A 22,776-nucleotide genomic window follows, 5' to 3' on the forward strand; every position below is an offset into this window, starting at 1 on the left:
TAATTCAAAATGACCTGGATAAACTGGAGAAATGGTCTGAGATAAATAGGATGAAGTTTAATAAAGACAAATGCAAAGTGCTCCACTTAGGAAGGAACAATCAGTTTCACACATACAGAATGAGAAGCGACGGTTTGGGAAGGAGTACGGCAGAAAGGGATCTAGGGGTTATAGTGGACCACAAGTTAAATATGAGTCAGCAGTGTGATGCTGTTGCAAAGAAAGCAAACATGATTCTGGGATGTATTAACAGGTGTGTTGTGAGCAAGACACGAGAAGTCATTCTTCCACTCTACTCTGCGCTGGTTAGGCTTCAATTGGAGTATTGTGTCCAGTTCTGGGCACCGCATTTCAAGAAAGATGTGGAAAAATTGGAGAGGGTCCAGAGAAGAGCAATGAGAATGATTAAAGGTCTAAAGAACGTGACCTATGAGGGAAGGCTGAAGGAATTGGGTTTGTTTAGTTTAGAAAAGAGAAGATTGAGGGGGGACATGATAGCAGTTTTCAGATATCTAAAAGGGTGCCATAAGGAGGAGGGAGAAAACTTGTTCATCTTGGCCTCTGAGGATAGAACAAGAAGCAATGGGCTTAAACTGCAGCAAGGGAGGTTTAGGTTGGACATTAGGAAAAAATTCCTAACTGTCAGGGTGGCCAAACACTGGAATAAATTGCTCAGGGAGGTTGTGGAATCCCCATCTGTGGAGATATTTAAGAGTAGGTTAGATAAATGTCTATCAGGGATGGTCTAGACAGTATTTGGTCCTGCCATGAGGGCAGGGGACTGGACTCAATGACCTCTCGTGGTCCTTTCCAGTCCTAGTATTCTATGATTCTATGATTTCTAAATACACTGGATTACTTTAGGCATATTTTACTGGACATGACAATAAATATTTCGTATGGTCTATCTGATGACAGTACTTTACTGTCCTTAAATGTATTTCCTTTACTTATGACACTCTCCAGGTGGCACAGTAAATAGGCTCAAGTAGGTGTAAATAACTTTTAAGTGTTAGGTTGAGATACTATTTGTTCATCTCAAAATAAAAAATTATAATGGGATAATAACACTAAAATTTAAGCAAGATGAATATTTGAACTCAGATACAAAAAAGGGAGGAAGTGAGTGTAATTACTGGACAAACCCCCCAAAAAACAAGTCTGTGGGGGTATGTCTACACTACCACCCTAGTTCGAACTAGGGTGGTTAATGTAGGCAACCGGAGTTGCAAATGAAGCCCGGGATTTGAATTTCCCGGGCTTCATTTGCATATTGCCGGGCGCTGCCATTTTTAAATGTCCGCTAGTTTGGACTCCGTGCCCGTGGCTACACGCGGCATGAACTAGGTTGTTCGGATTAGGCTTCCTATTCTGAACTACCGGTACACCTCGTTCCACGAGGAGTAATGGTAGTTCGGAATAGGAAGCCTAATCCGAACTACCTAGTTCATGCCGCGTGTAGCCGTGGGCACGGAGTCCGAACTAGTGGACATTTAAAAATGGCGGCGCCCAGCAATATGCAAATGAAGCCCGGGAAATTCAAATCCCGGGCTTCATTTGCAACTCCGGTTGCCTACATTAGCCACCCTAGTTCAAACTAGGGTGGTAGTGTAGACATACCCTGGGAGACATAGTTAAAAAATGATATACAAACTTTATAATTAAATGAACTACAATTAAAACAAATGTTGACTTAAAATGTAAATATTGTATTTTGGAAATAAAAATCTACATAGACCAAAAATGTAATATTGTGCCCTATGGCATGGCTAAAACTGAAGATGAAAGAATAAACAGGAAAAGAACTCTCTCCAACTCAATTTCTCTAATGTTACAGGGTAATGCATAGCTTAATTGTTCCAAGTGATTTGGAAATGAACCAAGAATAAACATGATCTGTGGAACACTTACACTCATGACAGTTTGCTGCATAGATTTTTGCTGATGAACTGATAGTCAGTGGTAATCTTTATATGTCATCTGGTCACAAGTAGACATTTTAAATTAAAATATGATACTTCTTTATTGTTTTAAAAGAGAAACAAATCACTCAAGGTGATATTAGGCAAGGGAATAGATCCAGTTTTCAAGAAAAGAAACTGGAAAACATCTGCCACAGTTGTTGAAACAGATGAACATGCTTGTTCAGTCTGATTGTACAAGTATGACCTTTTAACCGAGTGGTTCTAAAGACAGACTCAAATGAAATACAGCTTTCCCCTATACACTTCCCCTCTATCCAGATACTCCTGTTCAATTACACTGCCAGGTTGTTTGATAAGGTGAATTTGGTAGCTGAATGTGGGGGATGAAGGAGGGATAATATGAAAAATAGAACAGAGCCAGGTAAGAGTCACATTAACTTAAATCAGATTATTTACGTGTAATGCATATAATTAAAAGAACTTTAGAAGGCAAGTGTACTTTCAACTTACTATCCAAATTTCTGAATAATGTCATTGCACGTCTACTATATAATAACACTACAGGTTATACCTCACGGCTGTGTCTGGACTGGCAAGTTTTTCCAGAAAATCAGCCGCTTTTCCGGAAAAACTTGCCAGCTGTCTACACTGGCCGCTTGAATTTCCAGAAAAGCACTGACGATCTCATGTAAGATCATCAGTGATTTTTCTGGAAATACTATGCTGTTCCCATTCAGGCAAAAGTCTTTTTCCGAAAGACTTTTGCGCAAAAAAGCCAGTGTAGACAGCACAGTACTGTTTTCCACAAAAAAACCCCGATCGCGAAAATGGCGATTGGGGCTTTTTTGCGGAAAAGCGCGTCTAGATTGGCCACGGATGCTTTTTCACAAAAAGTGCTTTTCTGGAAAAGCGTCCTGCCAATCTAGACGCGTTTTTCCGAAAATGCTTTTAATGGAAAACTTTTCCGTTAAAAGCATTTCCGGAAAATCATGCCAGTGTAGACGTAGCCCACTAGTCCAGCACTTCAGGACCTGACTGGTCCTGAAAGAGGGGTTTTGCCAGACCAGGGAAGGTCCCTCCACTTATGGCCATACTGCCACTGGGCTAAGGTTCCAGCCTGCCCTCACTGCTGCCTCAGCCCCCTGGGGCTCTCACTGGCCCCACTACTGCCAGAGCCAGAGTGCCACAGCCAGAGCTGCGCAACTGGGGCAGAGCTCAGCAGACTCTTGGCTCCATGACTGGGACCTGAGCTCCATGGTCTGGGTCAGAGCTCCTTGGCTGCCGCTCGGGCTGGGGCTGGAGTATCCTGGCTGCTGTAGCCACAACATGGCCAGAGCTACGTGGCTGGAGATGGGACCAGAGCTCCCTGGCTGCCTATGGGGTCAGGGCTTCCTGGCCAAGACCGGAGGTCCACAGCCTCTGCCAGGCTTCAGCTTCCTGGCCGCTGGGGCCAGAATTCCTTGCGGTGCTGTCTCTTCTCCCCTCACCCGGAACACATACACTCTGCACTCCCAGCTGAGTCACCAGTGCCCCGGGGTCCCGGTTAAGGAGGTACAACCTGTATCATGTTTTGTTGGTCTAAGCAAACCTTCAGAAAAATGTAGGCAGACTCTCATCATTATATTTTCTTTTGAAGATAGTTTCTTCCCTGAATGAAGTATTGCACAGCTTTTCAAAGCAAACCAAGAATTATACTACACATGTCTGGAAAAGAATGGAAATGTATGTTAGCACAAAATCATCAAATATCATCAAAGAATTATTGCACCATTTTCTGTGTGTGTGCGTGTGTGTATATATAAGTATTGGTAGTGAGGACTGATTTTCATTTCATGCCCTGGTGTTTGGTTAGATGCTATGACCAATTCTGTGATAGTTTGTCTTCCTTTGTTGTGACTGACCTGTAGTTGTATCATTATTATTTCTGGGTGTAGCCAAGGTTTTGTCTAGTTTATTCAATTTCTTTAAACTCCAAGGCAATTTATTTTTAATTCAGTTTTGGTTTTGAGCCTTGTGTTTATTTATTTTAACACTGGGTGTTGTATTCTATACCAGATTGTTGTCACCTGTGCTGTTTAAATCTAGCTTTAAGATCATCTGGAGTGTCCTTATTAGAGTTTGGAAATTTCTGGATTTGTTTTTTCCTCCCTCCCCCACCCCCAAAAAAGCAGAGAGGACAAAGGTGTTACCTAAAGCTGATCTCCTATGTCAGTGTTTCCCAAATGGGATTCCATGGAACTCCGGGGTTCTGCGAAGTGAAAATAAGGGTTCCCCACAAGAAAATTCCATTACAATAACATTTTATTATTTAAAAAAATATAATTAATATTATGTGATTTTTCTTTTTAAATATGTGCAATTAAACAAAATGTTGATCTCATGACCATGTTTAGCATTTGTTTATTATTATCCTTACTTATTTGTGGTCTACTTTTTCAGCTCCATATATTAGACTGTTATTAGGGGTTGTGCAAAATTATTTTGAGTTTAAAAGGGTTCCATGGCTAAATAAAATGGGGAAACACTGTTCTACGTAAGAGGAGGAGAGAGGAGTTGAAGAACAATACTGTGAGTAAACTGGCGCATTTGGCAAAGCAACAGGAGAAAAGCCATTCCGAAGAATATTTTTATGTGGTGATGAAAGACCCTGGAAGTTAAAGAAACATGAAATAGCAATTAGAGGGTACAACTGAAAATAGAGAAAAGAATGACAGAGTCTATTGGGAACTGCTAAGAGAAAAAGAACTGAGAGACTTTGCACTAAAATCCTTAGTAATAGGACCTTAAGGACTAAAGTTAATGTTCTCAAACGTTTTGACTAATGTTGAGGGAGATGGGTATTATAATTTATTTCTTTTACTTCATATTCTCAGTTTGTATTCATTATAATACCTATCATTAGTATATGCTTTTGTATGGGAAGAGGGATAGGAATAATTAATACTGCTTAGTTCAAATTATATCTTGAACATTTAATATGACCCGTGACACAACACAAGCACATACGATCACTCTGATCTTTTCTTACATTCTCTTTGTGAAGTCCTTATACCAACTTTTTAGAAGACATGACGCGGTTCCAGTGAAGTTAATAGGAGTCTTTCCACTGACTTTACTGATCAGCCCCAAAGCCCTGGTATACACTAGGGAGTTATTTCAAAATAACTCCCCTTATTTTGAAATAACAAGCTGGGTGTCCACGCTACCAAGTCCATAATTTCGAAATAACAGGTGGGTTATTTTGAAATATTAAATCCTGTTTTCCATGAGAAATAATGCTTATTTCGAAATAGTTGTTTTGCAATAGCAAAAGTGTGGACCTATACTGCTGCTATTTTTAAATAACTACTCCCCAGAGTCATTCAAAGTAATTACTCCCAAGTGCTTCCTGGGATTTTAAGTCAAGGTAGCATATCCATATTAAAGAAGTCTGCCTCAAGACTAGTTTTGAGGCTTTCCTGTAGTGTGAACATGCTATTTTGAAATAGTTATTTCAGGAGTCATTATTTTGAAATAAATTATTTTTAAATAATTTTCTAGTGTAGACATGCCCAAAGAGCATTACATTATTTAATCTCATAGGGTATGTCTACACTACAGCATTATTTCAAAATATCTTATTTCAAAATAGTTAATTCGAAATAAGTTATTTCGAAATAACGTGTCTACACACAAAATGCATTTCAAAATAGCATTTTGCTATTTTGACATAGCATGTCCACACTGAGTGGATGCTGAATCACATTTAAGGCTGGCCAGAACCAGGCGTGGCAGGGCATTAGGTCAGGAGTTACTTTGTGTGTCTGCTGCCTGAGGCTATCTGAGGCCTGTGCTTAAATGGACTCTCCCCCCCCCCACACTCCCCGACAGCCAGTTCTCAGGTTTCCCTGCTTGCTTGCCTACCTTGATGAGGGACAGCAAAGCATTTTGTCTCAGCATACTCTTGTTGCCCTCACTCGGGACACCACAGCACTCTGCAACAGGAGCCAAAGCTGCACCTGGGCACTCTGGTGCTTCTTGTGGATGCATCGCTGTGAGCCTGGCTGCACTTTCTGCAGGCTGCCATCAGGGAGGTCCATCGGGGGGCTGTCAGTATCCGGGAGGCCCTGGGGGAGAGCTTCCACCCTGAGGAGCACTAAGAGTCTCCGGGGTCTGCCCCACTGGGGGCTTGTGCCTCATTCCTCCCTCACATCCTTCCACTTACCTCTCCCTAATCCCTCTTCCTGATGTCAAATAAAATACATATATTTTCATGAACACAAACTCCCTTTGTTTAACAAAACTGTGTGTGGGGGGTGGGGTAGAGGGAATGAAACTCTGGTGATCCTGGAGAAAGGAGGTGGGAGAGGGGAAGAGAAAGGCTGGGAGAGGGGAGGGAGAAACCTAGGAGGAGGAAGCTGGAAGGGGGAAGCAAGGGGAAGAAGGGGGAGGGGAAGCTCAGTGCTTAGAGTTGGGGGAGTCTTGCCAGACCAACTTGATTTTCATGCAAACCTGCTCCTGGGTTTGCATGTGGCCTGTGGTGGTGAGGTTGGCAGCTATCCTGCCATAGACAGCCATGTTCCTCCATTTAGTGCGGAGATCATGGACAGTGGAGACATCCCCCCAAACCTGAATAAGATCCATGATCTCCACCCTGGACCAGGAAGGCACCCACCTTCTCCAGGCCCTGGCAAGCTCCTGGAAGCTGGCAGACTGCTCCTGGGGCATGGTGGAGGACGGGCTTCCAGTGGCTTGTTGGCTCATGTTTTGTGGCCACTGGGTAAGGAGCAGTGACTGCTGGCTCTGGGCTGGCAGGCTTGGAGCTGGCACAGGCACTGTGTCCAAAGTCAGCCCCTTTAAGGACTCTGTGGATGGGGGAGGGAGAGGAGTGTTCTTGGTTGAGGCTGGAGTGGCCACAAGGGCACTCTGGGAAGGCTGGAGGCCCCCTATTTCAAAATAAGTGTCTACACTGCACTTATTTCAAAATAGCTATTTTGAATTTGGCATTATTCCTTGTGGAATGAGGTTTACCAAATGTGAAATAAGTGCTCTGCTATTTCGATTTAATTTCAAAATAGCGGTTTGGCTGTGTAGACGCTAGTAAAATTATTTTGAAATAACAGCTGTTATTTCAAAATAACTTTGTTTTGTAGACATACCCATACAGAGTTATATTTTATTCCTTTTAATTGTTATGTTGCTTCCAGAAGAGACGTTTAACCTACTTTGCAGCAGAGCAATATAGGATACTTAATCAGAATTACCACTCTGAACTGAGCCCAATCCCTTTCCCACTTGAAGCAGAAATGAATTGTTTACCAGAAAACTGACCTGTGTTCGAGATGATCCCAAAATAATTTACAACCTAGAAAGAGAGAGAGGTATATCCAAACAGAGAAATAATTACTAAAAAGGATGTTTAACAGATGGGTAAGAGTACCATGTTTGAAGTTCCTGAAAATTAAGATGCCCAAAAATGATATTTGGATAATATGAAATATTAGAAGCTTTTGGAAAAAGCTCCAGAAAAGTATTATTTTTTACCACAGTCCTCTTCTCCAGATGTAGCACCTTTTTATATATTTAAAAGTTTGCATTCATTTTTGCTTTTCAACATCACACACAAACATCCCAATACAAAAGAAAACAAAAAAATTGAACATTATAAACTATCTATGGGTATGTCTACACTACCACCCTAATTCGAACTAGGGTGGTTAATGTAGGCAACCGGAGTTGCAAATGAAGCCCGGGATTTGAATTTCCCGGGCTTCATTTGCATATTGCCGGGCGCCGCCATTTTTAAATGTCCACTAGTTCGGACTCCGTGTCCACAGCTACACGCAGCATGAACTAGGTAGTTCGGATTAGGCTTCCTATTCCGAACTACTGGTACACTTCGTTCCATGAGGAGTAATGGTAGTTCGGAATAGGAAGCCTAATCCGAACTACCTAGTTCATGCCGCGTGTAGCCGCGGGCACGGAGTCCGAACTAGTGGACATTTAAAAATGGCGGTGCCCGGCAATATGCAAATGAAGCCCGGGAAATTCAAATCCCGGGCTTCATTTGCAACTCCGGTTGCCTACATTAACCACCCTAATTTGAACTAGGGTGGTAGTGTAGACATACCCTATGACATATAACAGTGTAAATATACATGTGCAAAAACCATTTTAGTAATCCTAAACTACAAAATCAGATGAATCAATCCTGTACACTGTAGGGTGGCAACATAGATAAGGAAGGGGACAAATGTAAGAAAGCAGGGGAAAAAGAAGGTTAAGGAAAAATCATGGTGAGAGGTTGAGGAAGGAGAAAGTGGTCTGGACTGGCCCTTTGGCCCTTGGGCATTCCCTAATAAAATATTTCTAAAACTGGTACCCAGATCTCTTCAGATTCATATAGCTGATCCCTGTGGTAGAAAGTGACCCTTTCTTTGGCTACTAGTTGAGAGACTTCACAATACTCACGTTTAATTCTGTACATTGATTTAACAGAATGTCCTATATATTTTTACTTCATGTAGGACATTGTCAGCCTGGCTCAAGTGATAGGTAACTGTTGTTTGTTTATTAAGATGCTAACCAAGAGTTGCTAAGAGGATCTAGGGATAGAATAAAGTCAATTAAAAAATAGACCAAAATTGAGGAGAGGGAAGATAATTTATAGCATCAAAAGTGGTTAGTTAGGAAACAGGGTATGGCTATTATGACACTGAACAGATAAACAATGCAATGAGTTGGCTTGATGAAAGCTCTGCTTGTTCTACAGGAGCAAAGCATTATCTCACAGTGAGATTAGATCACCTGACTACAGCAATGATGGCCAAATGATCCTGGGTTCATACAGGTTACCTTGGAGATCTGATTCTTGCTTGATACATTTCAAAAGGTTCCCATTGACTCATGGAGCAGCCACACTTTCCATTCCAAAGCTGCAGAACTGTCATCTTGGCCTATGCACTGGGGAATGAACTGGAGCTCGCCAGAGCTATAAGTATAAGGTTCTGCAACTTGAGCTAATGAGCTAAAGCTCAGACTTCTACACTCTGTGTGTTGCATAAAGCTTCCAGCCAAACTACTACTTGATTCACACATACGTTTTTCTTAAAGTCCTGCCAACACATGGCTTAGATTAGAGAATGACAAAACCTGCTGCTGACTGCATTGCTATGGATACTGTTTGAGGGGGGGCAGTAGTCTTGTTCTAGGTCACTTTATTACTGATGGTTTATAGGTGATTAAGATGTGTGGAAGAAAACATTGTCCTCACTCTGCATTTGTAAGCAACAAGTAGCCAGAGGCATTTTTATTACAAGCTGCAGCAAGGGAAAAACTGAAGTCCCCCTCTCCTCCAGAGTCAGATCTTCGAATACAAGTAATTATGAAGCAGTTTATATACTGTCCATTAGATATAATAACATTAAACAATTAGTCTACTTCCCATTACAAACACCAATGGCTAACAGTTATTTTAGTTCCACCCAGATGCTTCTTATCTCAAGGTCCCTGCCAGAGTCAGCATTCTATCCTTATCTCCGTATGGAGGCGAGAGGCAAAGGCAGCATCTTATTACAGCTCTCACGTTGTCAGCCCACAGACTTAGCCTGACTCTTGCTCTGCTACTGACAAGACTAAGATGGTTGCACACAAATTCCCTTATTCCCTTTTTCCTCCCTCCACAGATGGAAATTGTTCTCTGTCAGTTGCTGTGCTTTGGAAGGTACTTTGTAACCATTGAGCTTTGAAGCTTTTAATTGTTTCTTTGTAACTTTCAGCTACTTTGCCTTTTAAATTCTGAAACTTGTTGTAAGATTGTTGAGCTTTGTAACTTTCAGACACTTTCCTTGTGACTTGCTCTAAGCTACATTCTGTCCTGTGATAAGAGAGAAAGTGTGAATGGAGGCTGTGAGTGAGTCTGGGCAGGAAAACAGCAAGGTTGAAATGTGAAGCCAGGTGATGACTAATTAAAGCAATCATGGAGACACCACTGCTCTAAGCAAACAAAGGATAGTGGGAGGTTTGGGCATGCTCCTCCGTGAGGAAAGTGGAGAAAGAACCCTGTGTGTGTGACAGGAGCCACCCAGTTCCAATAAAAAGGAGAGAGCACGTGACAGAAGCTCTCTTTCCCATCAGCTCCCAAGAGGGTATCCATGGCTAGAGGCAAAACTCTGGAATCAATATGTTTTGGCTCACCCTGAATCCTTTTGTCTGTGAAAGTGTGAAAGTGCCTGAGGTCATGATAGAAATGTAGCCCTGTTAGTCTGGGGTAGTTGAAGCAAAATGCAGGACAATGTAGCACTTTAAAGACTAACAAGATGGTTTATTAGATGATGAGCTTTCGTGGGCCAGACCCACTTCCTCAGATCAAATAGTGGAAGAAAGTAGTCACAACCATATATACCAAAGGATACAATTTAAAAAAATGAACAAATATGAAAAGGACAAATCACATTGCAGAACAGAAGGGGGATGCGGGGGGGGGGGCGTGGGAAGGGGGAGGAAGGAAGGTAAGTGTCTGTGAATTGCTGATATTAAAGGTAGGGAGAGTGGGATGTTTGTGAGTTAATGGTATTACAGGTGATAATTGGGGAAACTGTCTTGGTAATGGGTGAGAAAGTTCAAAGACTTGTTAAGTCCTTGTTGGTAAGTGTCGAATTTTAACATGAATGACAGTTCAGAGGATTCCCTTTCAAGTGCAGATGTAAAAGGTCTTTGTAGCAGAATGCAGGTGGCTAAGTCATTTAGAGAGTATCCTTTCTGGTTAAAGTGGCAAGAAACTGTTTTCTCTTTGTGATCTTGTCTGATATCTGTTTTGTGGGCATTAATCCTTTGGCGAAGTGTCTGAGATGTTTGTCCAATGTACATAGCAGACGGACACTTTCGGCACATGATAGCGTAGATTATATTTCTGGATGCGCAGGAATATGTGTTCTTGATCTTATAACTCACTTGGTTAGGTCCAATAATGGTATCAGCAGAATGAATATGTGGACAAAGCTGGCAACGGGGTTTGTTGCAAGGGAAGGTACCAGGGTTGGTATTAGTGTGGTATGTCCTGTGGTGGTTGGTAAGAATCATCTTGAGGTTAGGTGGTTGTCTATAGGAGACTATGGGTCTGTCTCCCAGAGCCTCTTTGAGTATGGTATCCTGTTCCAATATAGGCTGTAGTTTATTGATAATGTGTTGGACAGGTTTAAGTTGGGGGTTGTAGGTGATGACAAGTGGTGTTCTATTGTTGGTTTTCTTGGGTCTGTCTTGAAGTAGATGGTTTCTAGGTATTCGTCTGGCTCTTTCAATTTGCTTTTTTGTTTCTCTGGGTGGGTAGTTGAGATTTATAAATGCTTGGTAGAGATCCTGAAGCTTCTGGTCTCTGTCAGTGGGGTTAGAGCAGATGTGGTTGTATCGAAGGGCTTGGCTATAGACGATGGATCGTGTGGTGTGTTCTGGATGGGAGCTGGATGCATGTAGGTAACTGTATGAGTCAGTGGGTTTTCTGTAGAGAGTGGTGTCTAATTTTCCATTGTTGATTTGTACGGTGGTGTCCAGGAAGTGGATCTCTCGTGTAGAATGGTCCAGGCTGAGGTTGATGGTGGGGTGTAGGTTGTTGAAATCTCTGTGGAATATCTCCAGTGTTTCTTGGCCATGTGTCCAGATCATAAAGATGTCATCGATGTACCGTAGGTAGAGGAGGGGTGAAAGGGGACGGGAGTTGAGGAAACGTTGTTCTAGGTCAGCCATAAAGATGTTAGCATACTGTGGGGCCATGCGTGTACCCATGGCTGTGCCGCTGATCTGGAGGTATAAGTTGTTCTCAAACCGGAAATAATTGTGGGTGAGAACAAAGTTACATAGGTCTGCTATCAGGTTGGCAGTAGTGTCCTCTGGGATAGTGTTTCTAATTGCTTGTAATCCGTCTTCATGTGGGATGTTGGTATATAGAGCTTCTACATCCATGGTGGCAAGGAGGTCATGATTGAGTGAGAGAGAGAGAGAGAGAGAGAGAGAGAGAGAGAGATCCTTCCACTTGAGTTTAACCCTAGAGTGGCATTTGATAACTCAATCCCCTTGGGTATGTCTATACTTGCACCCTAGTTCCATGATCTTGTTGGCGCGCTAGTTCGAATCACAGCTGATTTGAACCAGGAAGTGCACACCGGGACATGTTAGTTCAAACCAAAACCCTTGGATCAAACTAACGTTACTCTTGAAAAAATGAGTAGTAACAGTAGTTTGAACCAAAGGTGTTGGTTCGAACTAATGAGTCCTGGTGCACACTTCCTAGTTTGAATCAGCTGAGATTCGAACTAGCACACCAGCGAGATCATGCTAATGATGCGCGGGATATTTAAATCTACGCTTCATTGACTATTTTGAATGCCTGCATTTGCATCCCTTGTTCAAACTAGGATGCAAGTGTAGACATACCCCTTTAGTTTAACCCTGTAGTGAATTGTTAATTCTTCATTTAATAAATCCATATTTATTAAATATGGAACGAGGTGAACAGCTAGTTTCGATTAGGAAGCCTAATCTGAACTAGCTAGTCCGTGCTGCGTGTAGCCGCGCGGCATGGGGTCCGAACTAGCTGGCATTTAAAAATGGCGCCGGCCGGCTTTATGCAAATGAAGCCCAGGAAATGCTTTCGAAAATTTTACTCCATGTTTTCACTTATGCAAAATATGATTATCATGTTATGTTTTATGATGTTGACTCACTGTACCTCTATGTTGATTTCCAAATGGTATTTCTTATATTTAAACTAAAATAAGCAAGTAATTTATTATTCTTTTACTCTTTTGATATTCTTATTTTAGTTATTAATAAGGGACTCTTGCGTGCAAAAAAATAATAGCATAGACATAATGAAAAATATGTCTTTACATTTACCACATATTGCAAATCACAGTGGACATTTAGATGCCTACATTTAGCCCTAAATATTTAGCAAGCACATTTGGTGGTTCTTTTGATTAGACATACTAATTTTTTAATGACTCGTGTTGAAATCCTAACCCCACTGAAGTTAATGGGAGTTTTTCCAATGGCTTTAATTAGGTCACAATTTCACCCCAGCTTTTATGCATTATAATACATTCTACCACTCAATATTTCAGAGATCTCCTATTTTTGAGCCAAATGCTGGCATATACTCTCATGCAGAATTGTATCCTACCCACATAGTAGTTCAACTGAAGTCCTTGGATCTACTCATGAAGTAAGTTGTTAATAAACATGAAGAAAGGAATCAGACTCAGGCTCTTAATTTATTTCATGGATAAACTGTAAAGATATATATTATCATTTTATTTTACTTCTCCACATGCTGATTGCACCAGAATATTCTTGCTACTGTTTTGCATTATACAAGTTGGACCTCCCTGGTCTAGCATCATTGGGACTTGACCAGTCCTAAACAAGAGAATTTGCCAGATCGGGGGGGCCTCCTGCCACCTGCTCCCCAGCCCATCACCTGCTGCTGGCAGGATGTCCCAGTTGGCAACCCTGCCTTTCCCTCCTACCCACAACTTGGTTGGGCTGCTTGCCATTCTACTACTGGCGCCCTGGGTGGCACAGGCTCTGGGCACCTGTTGTGGGGCTCCATTCCTGTGCAACAGGAGCAACTGTGGGGTTGGGACTTGAACACCAGCCCCACGCTACCCCAGCCCTGGCCCTGCACAGCTGAGGAAAACTGTGGGGCTCCAACCCCATCCCCACACAGCCCCAGCCCAGCTCCGCACAGTCAGGGGAAGCTGGAGTCTCCAGCCCCAGCCCTGCACTCCTGGGGGCTGCTGAAGGGCTCCAGCTCTGGTCTCATGCTGTCCCCCAGCCAGACTGCTGACTCTGATGTCTCACCCAGCTGGCCCTCCTGTCCTTAGGTTCCTGGACTCTCTGCTCCGGGAGCATCCAGAGTCCCGGATTTTGGAAGTACAACTTTTATTTTATATAACAGGACACTGAGTTTGTTTGTAATTAAGAGACTTTGTAATATCCCAAAGTATATAGGAATGGCTATCAAATAAAACGTGAAAGCTATTCCAGGGGAACAGAGAATTATAATGATAAAAAAAAACACTAGGTACTACACAAAAATGCTTCCCCCTAGAAGACACTATTATATTACAGTTTTTTAAAAAATACACATTTTACAGATGATTGTGTGCTGTACTCCTGCATTTTTGTGCCATTAGGGCACTAATCTGTCTGGGGGGCATTATTAAGAGGCACCATTCTATGACGATTTCAGGAGGCATTCAATCTTCAGAGGGAAAAAAACCAAGAGATACCAGGTCTAAAAGGGGAAAAAGACCATTGCATCCTCCTTATAGAATGTACAGTGCGTGCGCCCTTTTTGCAGATGGATACCTAAATTGTCCCTTTGTGATGTGGGGGTGGAGACCTAGGCCACCCCAATGCTTTCAGGATATTTTGTGCCCCAGGAAGCGATAACTGGGAATACAATTGTTGCTTGCCCCTTCCTAGGGTGTACAGAGGAAAGAAAGGCTTCTTTCTTGGTCCTTTCCCCTTGGCACACTCCTACTGAGCCACAGAAGTAAGGCAATACAAATAATAGCATTGACCTCAGTGCATCCTATCTCCAAAATACAAATTGCTTTACTTTAAGTCAGCCGTATAATTCTTCTGCTAGTCAAGTTTGTGGACACACTTTTTTTTCCTATTTCTTTTCTAATCTCAGTTTGTTCCCTCTCTTTGGCATAATTGTTAAAATGCAGTATCCTTGAAAGCCTATCCATCTTCATTATGTGCCAATTACTCATTGTAGCATAGTGTCCTATTATTCTCAAGTCAAGTCCACAAACAGTTTGTCTCATTTTGATAGCCTGGCTGTTTCTCCTCTGTTGTCTTAGCTCCTGCCCAGGTCCCATTGTTCCGAGGTAAAGGTAACTCTACCTGTTAGTAAATTTGATTTTTCTTTCATCAGTATCCCTATGGATGCTCCATTACAGATGTATCTGCACCTTCAAGAGGTTTTTGTTTGCAGAATCTGTTTCACCCATGTATGTGTCCTACGCACCCTTGTGCCCCATACCAAGGTGTGATAGGTCAAAGTGGGCAAACTGTCTTCAGCTCCTTCTCAACCATCTTGGCCTGAAATGGAGCTCTAGCTTGTGTGCCTTGAGTATGCCTTGTCTAATAGAATTTTATTCTCTACTATAATACAGTTACAAGTTGGTTTAATTTTAACTTTTTTTCTCCCTATGGGGTGGCTTTCCTTTCTTGGAAGGACAAGCCCAGCTCTCTGGACTTCAAATGCTGCCTCACTTGCTTGGACACCACCTTGATTAGCAATGACCACACTAAGGTTACGTCTACATTAGCATCCCTTTCCGGAAAAGGGATGCTAATGTGACGAGTTGGAATTGCAAATCCGCGGGGGATTTAAATATCCCCCACGGCATTTGCATTTACATGGCTGCCGCTTTTTTCTGGCTTGGGGATAAGCCGGAGAAAAGCGCCAGTCTAGACGCGATTCTCCGGAAAATAAGCCCTTTTCATTTTCCGGAGAATCGCGTCTAGACTGGCGCTTTTCTCCAGCTTATCCCCAAGCAGGAAAAAAGCGGCAGCCATGTAAATGCAAATGCCGCGGGGGATATTTAAATCCCCTGCGGATTTGAAATTCCGAAGTGTCTAATCTGCATCCCTTTTCCGGAAAAGGGGTGCAGTGTAGACACAGCCTAAGTGTTTTTGCTGCCTGGGAGAGTCACACACTCCACAGAAATATAAATTCTGTTTTGCCCTTTGTTACCAACTCTCCTGAGGTCACCCCGAGTTCGGGTGAGCCATCGTCTCAAAAGGGGAGTATTTGCTTTGTGACTAACCGCCTGGCTGCGGTCTGAGGCCTGTAACTCCGGCACGCTCCAGACCCACTTGGATCCAAGGGGCCAGGAAGGGGGCTCGGGCCCTCCCACTCTCCGAGCCCTGACCCAGGGCCCTAGGACGGGGACGCCTGTCCCTTGTCAGTGGAGGGGGTTGAGTTCCCCAAACCCTCCACTCGCGGGGTTCGCGGCCCCGCCCTGGGTCTCTTCTTCCCGGCTCAATCCCAGTAGGTTCCCCAGCAAGGGGATAGACTCACCCTGAGTCCCTTCCTCTGGCGGGGGTCTGTGCGCAGGGGATCTCCCATGCTGCACTCTCCTGGCAGGGGGCTGGCCTTCTCCCACCTCCAGGAGCTCCCCCCTTGTTTGTGGCCCTCGCCCTTTTGAATCCCCCGCCCCTCCACCTCCTGCGCTGGCGTCCTCCCGGCGTTCGGGGCCCCGCCCTTCTTGGCATCCCGCTCGTCGCCTCCTCTCCTGATGTCATCCGGCAGCGCCGGGTAGTCCTCCCGATTGCCGGCCGCCTCTGCCTTTGCTACTGCTTCTGGGTTCCCCGTGGTCGGCCCCCCTTCCCGGGTGCCTGCTCTCTGCCCTGGTGTCCGTTTCAGTGCGGGGGAGTGCGGGCAAAGCGCCTGCCCCATCACACCCTTAAAACCAGGAGATTACACTGAGGCTTCTTATAATGGAACACTCTTGCTAATCTTTAAAGGAAGGTCAGGAGAACATCCGCCCACCACACACACACACACACACACACACGTTCCTCATCAAGCAGATCCTGTTGAGCTCAGATCAACATTCCCTGAGGAAAGGTAAGATTGCCAAAGTTCCCAGGAAGGGAAGCCCCCTTTAAGGCTCCATGGGTCTTGAACTCAGGCCTATAAAACTACCAAGCTGCTGTTAGCTCCAGGTTGTTAACCAATAGCAGCTGTAACCAACTTGCATGACTCCTGTGGACACTGACTATGGAAAGGTACACCTCGTGCATGACAGAGAGCAGTCCCATAGCTCCAACTTAGCTCCTCTCCCTCTATAAATCCTCGGGGCATTCCAGGAAATGTTCAGGCAATAGCATGGATCTTCTGTAGCTACCAAAACTATCCCTGCTCCTTGCTCTTGAATTCCTGGTTTGACCTTCGCTTGATTTGGACTTGACCTCTTAATGTAGACCCTGACAACTGACTTGGATTCCGACTCTTAGTATCAATCCTGGTCTGGACCTGAATACAAACTCCTATGCTGCTCCAAGTCTCAGTATTGTCTCTGATCTGACCCTTGGCTCTGACTGCCCCTTGTGACATCCAATTTTGTTGGGCTGATCAGGGATTCAAATCCTCCCCTGTCTTTAGCCTACTGGCTGCAGCTCTTTGCCAACCTCCTTGTCCCTACTTGGAAACTGATACATTTTCAATCAGCAGGGGAACAAATTACAACAAACAGATGGATTTTGGAGATTGTTACATTGGACTCCCCACATCTACTTTACACCCCTCCTTCCTTACCATATTCCTTCCTCTTTAAGGATCCCTCTCATGATCTTCTACTGAGACTTTTCTTCAGATAGAAATAATAGTGCCTGTCCCTGCTCAGCACAATGGGAAGCATTTCTATTTGAGATATTTCCTCATACCAAATAAAAATGGATGGTGGAGATCAATTTTAGACCTTAGGTTCCTAAACAAATTTGTAATATCTCAAAGATTCAGGATGGTGACTCTGGCAGCAAGTACTTCTTCATTGGGCCCAGGGAATTGATCTCCAGCTCTCAATCTACAAGATGCATATTTTCAAGTTGAAATATATATATTTTACAGAAGATACTTGCCTTTCTTGACAGGCCAGGATCGCTTCCAGTATTGTGTGCCTTCCTTCAGACTCCTCTCAGCTCCAAGAACATTCTGAAAAGTTCTAATTATGGCAGCCACTTCATCTTGTACCTCAATCACTGACTGCTCAAAATACTGTCTTAAGAAGTGCTTAAAAAACCAACAAATAGTCTGGTAGCACTTTAAAGACTAACTACCATCTACATGTTTTTCATGAGCTTTCGTGGGCATAGCCCACTTCTTCAGATGACCATATTGTTGGATGTTAAGGACCAAAAAGTAGTGCTGTCAGTCAACCGGAAGGCCCTTTTTTCCTATAGTTAAGCCTCCAACTCAATTTTCAGAAGTCCAATGTTTTCATCTATACAGAAAATATATTTCATAGGGGCATCCCTGTATTCATGGACTCTCGGTGCCTATCATCCCATGGACAGATATTTTAGTCAATCAAATTTAATCATAATTATTAAAGTGAGTACTCAAGCCTCAGTGAGAACTACCATCTGCTCATAGGTCCAATGGTATCTTGCAGTTTTGTCACACAAGGTTATACTTTCATATATGTCTCAGATGTCTACATCCAATTGTGGCTTATGAGTAGCTAGGGCCGAACTTTTAGTGTAAACAATGAGACACTTTCAAGAAGTGATTATCTATCTGTTGGTATTGGGCTCTTAATTAATATAACCCATCCAGCCATAAACAAAGTGCCATGGTTTTTTTTCCCCAAGTACTGTAGTTCCCTTTTTATGGAATCACAGAGTGTTGAACCGTGCAATAAGTTGAGCACTCTCATCTCCTATGGACCTCAATGGGAATAAAATATGCTCATTATGTTTTAGGACTGAGCTCAGAATCAGGTTTTTTGATGCTTGGTATTTCATGAATACTCACTTATCTGCAGTTATCTTAGGAAAGACATATCCTTACTATGGCAGTATGTCTGGGTACTATTGGAATGGTTGACCAGTAGCAAAGCACTCATTCTGCACAATTAACATAATGTTGAAAAAATCTGAAATTTTCCAAATGTGTTCATTCCATTGTCACTTTAATGTTTTGTTTGCCCAATCACCCCCCCCCCCCGAAGGTGAACAGTGTGTATATACCATTCAACCCACTCCTATATGTCATCTCTATGCAATGCAACGCAACAACAATATGTCAAGAACTGTGATTGATATAGAAGGCCAGGATGACCTTACTGGTCCTTGTGAGAAATAGAGGTTTTTTTTAACCCCCTTTTTTTTTCTTCTTCAGAAAAGAGGATTCTAAATATGAACTGTACACAAGGTCCTTCCATCTTAGATTATATTAAATGTCTATTAAAATGTCATGTTATTTCAAAAGAATTTACCTTAATTACCTTCTCCTCTTTTTAACTATATGGGCATTATACAGGAAATATATTGCTTTACTCAGCAAATTGGCATTTAGTCTTGATTTATAATACTTAGATGTTATCTTCTCAAAGGTAATTTCATTCCTGCCTAGAATGGGTGTAGTCATTCAGATCACTCTTTTCATATTTGGACTTTAGTGCCTATCAGTAGCCACAATTCTTTCAGACTACCACTTCAGTACCATCACAATGAAAACATTCCTTAGAAACCATTTCTTTCACCGTCATCAGACTAGGGGACCAACGTATTTTTAAAGCTCAATGCCAGTAATGGCAAAGAGATTGACTCAGGCTTTAATTGCAATGGAACATTGCTATTGCTCAATGTACTTTCACAAAATATGGTGCATGTCTCTACAGCTGAAAGCACCAAGTGTTTTATTAATTCTTTTTTTCCAGTGAAACTGATGAGAGTTAATTCCCAGAAGAAAATGACAACCGCAAAGCCTCAGCTGGCTGTTATGATTATTTACTAGGCACTCATCTTATTATGTGCTCTCCCTTAGGAATTAACCACATTGCTTCATGTGAGCAGGTTTGTGTCCTGGAGTTTTAGAGCTGTCACACAAGAAATAGTCATTATTGACAAAGATCAGTTAGCCATGATCCCAGTCTTCCAAGATTTATGACTATTGTCTATTTACGGCTGAAAAGAGTCCAGAAGTTCTTAATAGCAGCAGTGGCACTAAAAAGTTTGGTGGCACTTTGGTATCAGAAATAACAGAGATCCCTCCTGAAAGCTGACTTATGTAGTGGCTAGACTTAATTGGTTTAACAAATGTGATGCCAATGGTATGTTTACTGTCACTGTGCAGAGATTCAAAAGGTAAGAAATCAGTCACCTAGAAAAAAATGGAGAGTTATATGCTGACATTAGAGATAAACTCTTCAGGAATTTTATCAAGGAATAAAAATGGGCCATATGCCACTGAATTTTTAAAACATGAAGCAACTGAGAATTATTATCATTTATTTTTACATTTGTCAAATCTGTTGTAATACATAGTAAATAAGGAAAGGAAGGTGAATATAGCATCTTTTTTATATAGCTTAAAGTGCAGAATTACATTAGATTTCATTAACTAATAATGAACGATGTGAGAGTTACGTTCCAATTCGACTAAATGAACTGTTTATAAATTGGCATGTGCTCATAGTTTTATAGTCTTAAGAAAATAGGAGGGGAATCAGGATTGGCAAATCTATGAATATAGTTCTGCAAATAATTATCTGCTTCAACCATATATGGATAAATTCAATATCTAACTATAAATACTTTCTCTGGAAGAGCATTAATCCAGTATTAAAATAGCTCTCTTCAGGAACATCTAAACTGCAATGTTATTTCAGGATACCAGAGTACCCCAAAATAGCTATTTTGTGTCTTAACAGCAAGCCTGTTATTTTGGGCTTGCTATTCTGATGTCCTTATAAACCTTATTCGATGAGTAAGGGGGGACATTTCAGAATAGCTCTTTATTTCTAAATTTGGCACTGTGTAAACAGAGCCAAATGATGAAATAAGCTCTTTTGAAATAATATTGAAGTAAGATATGCAATTTATGTAGCTCAAATTTCATATCTTATTTCAAGTTACAGTGTAGTGTAGATGCACACTTCAGGTGGTTTGATGCAGTATTAAACATTTTGCCAGAATCTCCCAATAAATATTACCAATACCTCTTGAACATAATAAATATTGGAAGCAGCTCAGCCTCTTCCAGAGTAAAATCTTTGCAGAGTGAAGATTTCTCTGTCATGGAGTCAGGGTTTGCTACGCCCATGGAATGATTTCAAGGATGGCATATGGCCCACAAAAACCATGTAATACATTGAGACTGAACACCAACAACTATCCATATAGCATATTTCTGTACTAAGCCATTACTCTCAAAAGTCCCAGTTTCTTCTCCCTCTTAGGCTACACCTACACTGTAATGCTATTTTGGGATACCGGAGCATCCCAAAATAGCTATTCCACAGCTTAACAACAAGCTAATCCCCTGAGCAGCAAAGAGGAGGTGCGCTACTAGTGAGTGGTGGACACCTATATGTGCAATTGCAGGGCCTCGGGCACTGGTAGCACTTCAGTATCCCCTATTCTCTGCCTTTGGTATACAACAGGGTCATCTGAGTACTGAAAGTTTAATTTAACTCAAGTTCTTGAGTGCAAATAAATGGGTAGCTGGGTGAAATTTAATGGCCTCTGATATACAGGTCAGACTAGATGATCTAATGGACCCTGCTGGTCCTAAACTTTGTGAAATATAAGCTTCTAACCATGTTTGGGGGAGAGACCTTGAAATGTTTCATTATTCTGTAAAAAGATAGAATGTTATGGAAATTGTTACTAATGATGATGATATAGACCTACAAACACATTCAGGGCCATGAGGCACTTTAACATTAAAGGGAATACAAAGCTGACAGATCCCAGGAGATTTTCTGTTGGATGACCCTTTATGGCAGTGGATTAGGGGCAGGATTTGCCCTACAGTGATTCTGTTAGGAGATAAAGGGAATTGGAGCTTTGCATAGGAACAGCCTGGTCTGTCCTTGGTATATACTTTTCATCTCTGTTATCAGCAAAAGAAAATAGCGCCAATTATTTTGGTCTTATGGGCACCGTTTTGCTAGTAGAGCGGTAATGTGCTTTGTTGCAGTTTGGCTGGCTTGTGAAATGACAATGGCAATGTCCAGGTAGCAAAACATTAATTAGCTAGTATTCTGCTGTGTAGTCTATAAATTAATATGTTAATTCTATTTTATTTTAACACCAATCTCGCTTTATTCCTTAATGATCAAGGAAGCAGCTGCAAAAAACACAAGGGGTATGTCTACACTACAAAGTTAGTTCGAACTAACGGATGTTAGTTCGAACTAACTTTCATAGGCGCTACACTACCGCTCCGTTAGGTCGAATTTAATTCGAACTAACGGAGCGCTTAGTTCGAACTAGGTAATCCTCATTCCACGAGGATTAAGCCCAGTTCGAACTTACTAGTTCGAATTAAGGGCTGTGTAGACCCTGAATTCGAACTAGTGGGAGGCTAGCCCTCCCCAGGTTTCCCTGGTGGCCACTCTGGCCAGCACCAGGGAAACTCGTCTGCCCCCCTCCCGGCCCCGGACTCCTTAAAGGGGCACGGGCTGGCTACAGTGCCCGTGCCAGATGCAAGACTGCTAGCACCCAGCCAGCAGACCCTGCACCTGGCACGGATCGAGCCACCCACCCGATGCCCCCCAGCCCTCCCCCTCTTCCCGGGAAAAGGCTGGTGGCTCCCGGGAGCTTGCCCGGGACCGCAAGAGGCGGGCACCCGCCTGGGCTAATGCGGACATTATGGATCTCATCCACAATCTCCGCACTAGGCACAGGAAAGTGGCCGTTTAGGGCAAGAGATCTGCCAGCCTGGCCACCCAGGAGCAGGTGTGCAAGATAATCAAGGGGGTCCACTGAGACCCCTGACCCTGAGCCCTGAGCTTACAATGGCCGTACTGGGTCAGACCAAAGGTCCATCTAGCCCAGTAGCCTGTCTGCCGACAGCAGCCAATCCTAGGGACCCTGGAGGGGATGGACCGAAGACAGTGATCAAGCCATTTGTCTCGTGCAACCCTCTCCAGCCTTCCACAAACCTTGGGCAGGGACACCACTCCTACCCCCTGGCTAATAGCACTCCATGGACCCAACCTCCATGACTTGATCTCACTTCCCTTTAAACTCTGTTCTAGTTGTAGCCTTCACAGCCTCCTGCAGCAAGGAGTTCTTCAGGTTGACTCTTTGCTTTGTGAAGAACAACTTTCTGTTACTAGTTTGA

At 42.8% G+C, this 22,776-nt stretch overlaps 1 long non-coding RNA gene across 1 annotated transcript in view; it reads right to left on the reverse strand.

Annotated features, from left to right (window-relative positions):
* LOC106731668 (uncharacterized) overlaps nucleotides 1-16,171 on the reverse strand; it is a 94,961-nt gene extending 78,790 nt beyond the window's left edge. The window contains exon 1 of the long non-coding RNA XR_012900710.2: nucleotides 16,000-16,171. This is a non-coding gene — a long non-coding RNA (uncharacterized LOC106731668). The remainder of the gene's footprint in view (nucleotides 1-15,999) is intronic.
* Between the last annotated feature and the right edge of the window lie 6,605 nt (nucleotides 16,172-22,776).

This window comes from Pelodiscus sinensis, chromosome 1 (genome assembly GCF_052426305.1).
Source record: "Pelodiscus sinensis isolate ZL-2025 chromosome 1, ASM5242630v1, whole genome shotgun sequence".
Lineage (NCBI taxonomy): Eukaryota > Metazoa > Chordata > Testudines > Trionychidae > Pelodiscus > Pelodiscus sinensis.